This window comes from Anoplolepis gracilipes, chromosome 13 (genome assembly GCF_047496725.1).
Source record: "Anoplolepis gracilipes chromosome 13, ASM4749672v1, whole genome shotgun sequence".
Classification (NCBI taxonomy): Eukaryota; Metazoa; Arthropoda; class Insecta; order Hymenoptera; family Formicidae; genus Anoplolepis; species Anoplolepis gracilipes.
The window spans coordinates 525,930-533,107 of record NC_132982.1 but is presented as its reverse complement, the minus strand read 5'-3'; the positions used below and the strand labels follow the sequence as shown (position 1 = coordinate 533,107).

General features: G+C 31.8%; 1 pseudogene; it reads right to left on the bottom strand.

Moving 5' to 3' along the window:
* Positions 1-4,776: 4,776 nt before the first annotated feature.
* On the bottom strand, positions 4,777-6,199 carry LOC140672721 (uncharacterized; annotated as a pseudogene).
* Positions 6,200-7,178: the final 979 nt, after the last annotated feature.

Genomic DNA, 7,178 nt, shown 5'->3' with positions numbered 1-7,178 from the left:
TTAATCCGATGTCATCTCGAAAGATGTCCATACACGAAACACAGAGAGCTAGAGCACCACCCGTTGAATAATAAAAGTGTATGGCGCAAATCTTACGTTGATTTTGCGCACGGAGTTGTTCATTTTCTACTACGTTGTCGTTAAAATCGGTATTACTGCAATCACTAATATAATTACTATCGTCCGACAACGCATACTCTTTGTCTGACGACTCGTCTATTATCGCTTCGAAATTAATATTTTCCATTTATTCACTATTGTGTCACTAACAATTCTAATTAAATCTGGCGCTTGACAGCATTTCAAATAGATGGCAATTTTTAAGCAATAACTGTGACTTTACCGAAGCAGAGTTTTTAAATGGGATTAGGATGATCTTAAACTGTACGTATTTTACATTTAATAAAGTCACATATAGACAAACATTCGGAACTCCCATGGGCTCACCATTATCACCCATTATAGCTGACATAGTTATGCAAGACTTAGAGACGAAAGCTTTGAACACGTTATATTTCAATCCCCAGTTTTATTTTAGATTTGTGGATGACATAATCATGGCTGTACCCTCTGACTCTATACATTACACACTTAATAGTTTTAATTCTCAACATGACAGATTACAATTCACTATAGAAATAGAGAAGGATAATAGAATTAATTTCCTTGACTTAACATTCATGATTGAAAACAATATTTTAATATTTGACTGGTATCACAAACCCACATATTCAGGAAGATATCTAAACTATTTCTCACACCACCCACTACAACAAAAAAAGGGTACAATTATTAGTTTAGTGGACAGAACAGTCTTTCTCTCAAATCCTAAATATCACAGCAAAAATTTCGATTTGATCATCAGAATCCTGTTAAACAACAATTATCCATTAAAACTAATTTTTAATGTCATCCAGTCACGTTTAAATTCTATTATTAACAATAAGATTCTTATTAGTGACATACCAAATGCTGTGAACCGGTTTATTTCACGATTCCATATATACAAGGAATAATAGATAAATTCAGGGGTATAACTAAAAATTCGAGAGTGAAACTCGCATATTATAGCATAAATAAATTAAATAAAATAATTAGAACTCACAAAGACACCATTCCATCTGAATTAAAAACGAACGTCGTATACAAAATTAATTGCAACCAATATGAGGTCTCATATGTTGGTCAAACATCCCGAAAGTTAAAAACTAGAATCACAGAGCATAAAAGACATATACACCACAATACTAACACAAACTCTGTAATTACTAATCATAGAAGGGAGCTTAACCATGATTTTGACTGGGATAACGTTAAAATACTTGATGAGGCTCCATATTATACTAAAAGGCTAATCTCTGAGATGCTATTTATCAAAAGACAAAAGAAAGGTCTAAATTTACAAATTGATACGGATAATTTACCAGTTGTCTATCACGATATTGTTGGCGCTCTTCCTAAAATTTAGTGATGGGAAAACATTACATATACATATAACTTGTAGTATACCTTGACATTTACGATCGAACTCCACAGTACACGAGTCAACAATTTGTTCACCAACCGTCACTAATATTGTTAAAGAGTGAGTGAGCTTCATAACAGTTTTTGAACAGTGATTATCAATACATAATTTAATTAATTATATTAAAAACATCACCCATTCTTACAGATATCAACGAACATTGATATTCACACACAATATTATCAGGTCAGTGGTTTCTTTTATTGTTGACTATGTTCGTCTGTAATAAACATCTATCGGAGTAGGTTCACACAACTAAGACAATAGCGTTTTACATTTATACTCATAACACGTTATTAAATATTCTCGTTTTAATTTATAAATTTTTATATTTGTGACTTAATTTTTGCACTGATGAAGACTCAAAGATTGAGCTCGAAACGTACGCATCCAAATAATTATATTATTATTGAATTGTAATTTCTTGTTAACATTTGTCGGTTTAATATCTTCGTATGAGTAGAGTTACGTAAATGCGATATAAAGATTCTCTTAACATTTGTAATTTTTGATATGAGGATTGATTTGCGTTATGATAATGCGATATAGAACACCGCTATTAGTAATTTTATTATTGAAGATTATGCGACATATGTAATAATTATTGTCATTTCTGATATTATCTATAATATATCTTATTATTGTGTTTTAATTATTATATGATAGTTTAATTAAGACCTAACTCGTTTAACACGACTTAATTTTTGCTCTCTATGGCCGTTTTTAACTTATTTAATAATTTATATTTAAGAGAGCACTGTGTGACTTTATTATTTATTGCTTTATTATTATATTATATTATATTTTATTATATTTATAATATTATATGAATAACAGACATTGTTATTTATATAATATAATAAATATAATAAATAGTAGGATTTTTCATTTATCTCAGATAAATGTCTGTAATAGACACCATGTCTGCAAAAGACACCATGTCTGTAATAGACACCATGTCTGCAAAAGACACACCTCATAAATAAAAATATAGAAATGTAAAATATATGTGTAAAAATAAAATGTGGTACAATAGGGCTCCAGGCGAAGGTCCACATTACAAAAACCTAACGCGCCAATAGTGAAATCTCATAGATGGTGAGGAAGTCCACTATAACATTTTAATTAAAAACTTGCATGGTTAAATTTTTTGGTTAAAATAATTATAATATTTGCATTAAATGTTCGACACAATGTTGTGTAAATTAATTTAATATATTTCTATATTATAAAATTGTGCAAATTTATATTTCCATTAATTAAAATGTAAAGTTATAAAAAAATTGCAAAAATAATAATACAATAATACAAAAATTAAACGTATTTTTAAAAGTAACTATACTAATTTAATTATACTATTAATTAATTATATTAATTAATTGATTCAATTGTAGAATTTATTTCGTAAACCAAAATTAATCAGATCATATGCATAGAATATTTTATTTGTGTCAATTATTAACTTTTTATAAAAGTAAGTTTATTATATGTTATATGTTTATACGTCTTACATGTTTATTATATATTGGTATCATACATGTTATAATTGTAAACAAATTATTGTATTAATATAAATATTATTTACTTGAATAATTTTATATTGCGACATATTGTTTAACATTTTAAAATATGTATGACAATATATATGATTACCAAATACATAATAAACATGTAATAAAGCTTATAAATATGTAACATATAATAAACTTACTTTTATAAAAAGTTAACATAAATAAAATGTTGTACACATATGATTTGCTGAATCTTAACTTACGAAGTAAATTCTATAATAATAATAATAAATAATTATATATAATTCTATAATAATTCTATATTTTTTTTGCGACAGGGGGTAAATGCATTTACGCATACCCCACCGGCCGGTCCGATAGGGTTATGTTGGACTCACCACCCTAGATCCCGCGTGGAATACTAACTAAAAACCCCCTGTTCATAATATATATATATATATATAGTCGGACCTCTTACCCTACGACATTTTCGATCCGAAATCTTCTCCTTAAACCTCTGATTCTACGACAAAAATTTGAGAGTGGGGGTATAATTCCCCTTTCGCGGTCATAGCATGAGAGGATTTTTTGTCGTAGAATAAGAGGTTTCGTAGCATAAGAGAGTCGTAGGATAAGAGGTCCGACTGTATATGTATATACTGTTACGTGCTGAACGCGACATAATGAATAAAAAGGTACAGTTATCTAGTTACAAGACTTTATATGGCGCAATGCTACAAGTCGAAGATGTTTTCTCAGAGAGAGACGACTTAGAACTGACTACTTTTATATCGCTGGACCTTCATTCTCGGAGGTCCAGCGATATAAAAGTAGTCAGTCCCCACATGCAGATAAAGTCGTGTGGCATCTCGAAGTGATGCGCTTATCGCTTAACCGAAAGAGATATCTCGCGAAGAGATATTAAGAGTGTCCTGTGGCTTATCCACATCTAGCGTGAGAAACTGCTGTCTCTTAATAAGATATCTATTCGTGAAATATTTGCGTGGGAAAGTTGCGGTACGTAACATCTTCCCCCTTAAATTACAGATCATCCTGGATCTGAGATTAATTCGAATATTTTTATAGTTATAAGTTTAACAAAATTACAAGTGACTATATAGTAACTTAATCTAATGTTACAATGTAAAATACATATATAAAGAAAATAAGAAAAAGCGGTTGCATTGTAAAAGATCTTATGTACTATGATCGCATATTTTCGCAAATGTATTTATATCAAATTTACAATGCATAGATGGGATATATGTATTAATTTAGATTTGATAATCGGTAATTTGAGAGCGGGGACGCTGTCTTCTCGCGCCCTGATCATTGTTCTCGCTACACTGAAGTGTTTCATTATCTTTGACGGGTATCGATGCAAGAGTAATTTCCTGTGGTGTGGTTGTTACACGTAGTTGTGCGTTACTGTTGGTTACATTATTATTAAAACAGTTATTGAAATAATGAGTACAGCCTTCTCTAGGTATACAACATAGTTAATGCATTTACTAAAAATGTTAATGCATTTACTTATTAGTGAACATTTTATGAAGATATATATGGTGACTAATATCAAAATGCCATACATTATATAATAGAACCAACTCATAGTACTTCCATATAGATTTATTGTTCGATGATGCTTACTTATTTCGTCTGCTTCCTTATATAGTTCATTCAGGCTAGAGCTTGCTGCTTTTAATAAATTAATGTCCAAATGAGGTACTTTACCGATATTTAATAATTGAAGTTCCAAAACATGTTCTTCTTTTTGATGTCCTCGCATAATTTTTTTGTGCTTAGATTAACGTTTGGGATAAAATCTTTTTCGATAGTGTCTATTATATTAATGGTTCGACTATGTAGTAAAATATTATCTGAAATAGCATCGCATTTTTGAGATAATATAATTATTCCATTCGAATGCAACTGTGTCCGACGTGGTTTGTCATCTGGACATAAAATGTGAAGAATTTCCTCATGTTGTGCTGAATGAATCCAAGAATTCGCGGATTTCAATTGGTACCAAACAGTATTATGAAGTTTCATTAAACATATATCACATTCTTTTAATATGTTATCTAATTTGGCTGATCTTAACAGTTCTGACGCAATTATGAATACCAGTAATCTGCAATAATAAATTTGTTTGTTTACAGATCATCGCGTTGTTAACCTTTTTGCATTTCGCTATGTCTTGATCTGTTAAATGTGTGTATTGCAGTTTATCGGTTCTAAGTCCCATATATGTGTATGTTGGATTAATAAATGCGTAAACATTTTCTTCATTTTGTTTGATAGGTAGTGAAATTGCATTATATAAGGTAAAGTCAGTTTTGTCAAGTAATGGAATTTCGATGATATAAACTAACCTATGGTTTTTATAAAATACATTTAAGTTGCTAGAATCAATTAGATTATTAAATTGATTAGGTACTAGTGTTACAGGTAATCTTCTGTTGTTTATCATATGATGCGAATCTTTTAAATTATTAACAGTTCTTTGGGAGATAGGAATTTAGGATGGAGTAATCCTCGGCGTGCTAATAATATAGCGTCGGTAAGTATTTCTAGTTCCAATTCATATTCGAGCATCATTTCAGCACATTCTAGTAAATATGAATTTATTTTTATATTTATTTCCGTTTCCGTTAGTTTATTAGAGTTTTGTAACATGTGTGCCTTTAATGTGTTTAAATTAAAATCGATTTCTTTAAATTTTTGATTATTTGCTATAAAAACATTACTAAAGTTATTAATAGTTGATTGTATAATATTGATTTGTTTTTATATAGATTTCTTAATTGTTTTGAATTATTATAAACAATATCTATCTATTCGTTATAATAATCAGCATTATACGAATCTAATGTGCCGAATAAAATCTTCGAAATTTGTCCTATCATATCATTAAGAATTTCTCTGTCTGCTTTTATTGCTGTTTATTTTCGTTCAATGCGTTGTAATTCTTGTAAACCTGAACATGATATGTTGTTTCCGTAGAGATTGTAGCATAAAATCTCGATCTTATATACGTAAAATTCCAATAGTCTCTAAAAATAAGAAGATTACCGACACTTTCAAAGTAGATTCCGGGTAGGTGTGCTAATGGTTGATTGGTAAAGGCCTCGAAAGAGTTTGAACTAATTGGCATCATCATTCTGTAATAGGAAATATGCGCGTTTCAGTTAATTAACATGTAAAATTTGATTTTTGTTACCTCTCTTATATTCATAATTAACGTCATTTATTTTGCGTATAACTTGAAATGGTCCATTATATTGATCTGTCAATTTTCTACTACCAGTGTAGGGATTTGAATCTTTCCGTTGTCTCCGGCGAGATAGACCGTGGAACAATATTATTGATCGCGTAGGACTAACGTGCGAGCAAGAAGAAAAGGAGACTGAGTGCGAGTCAGTCGAGACAAAGCCGCTCCAAAAACAAGACCGTTTACTCTCGATATCAGGTCGCGATTTTTGTCAGTCCGATAAATTACCTGTTGTACTTTTTTGTAATACATTTTAATACTGCATTTTATTTAAAATAAAGACAGTCTATCTTATTATACCACATAATTTGGGGGCTCAGCCGGGATCAGTGAGCGGTTGATAACGGAAGACCGGTAAGAGACGAGGTGGAGACAAAATATCAGCGAAGAGGTGAAGGTTCGTGGGTGCACGGCGATCGTTGGGAGTGATTCACGAGGTGCATAGCGAGTCGCTAGACGGGTGACGTACGCACGCGGGTGACGGAAGACCTCGGTGGATCAGGCGTTGACGAGTGCAATCGTGGGTGTGGGTGCGGACCAGGAAACGTGCAGCGTGGTGATTGGCTGAACAATACTTTGCCGGAAAGCTTTGAAATGTCCGATCCCAACGGTTTTAAAGTGACTGAACTGAAGGAAAAATTGAGCGCGCATGGTTTGTCGACGGGAACTAAGATCGAGCTTATTACTTGTCTAATGGAAAATGATCCGTCGGGATCGTGGGTAGCCGGAGGAGGTGAGGGTGACGTGGAGGACCACATTGACGACGGGGAAGAGCGGACCGACGGATGTAAGAGTGAATTGCGACGACGAGAAATGGACTATATCAGACGAGAAAAGGAGCTCATTGAACGAGAGCTCGAGCTAGTCC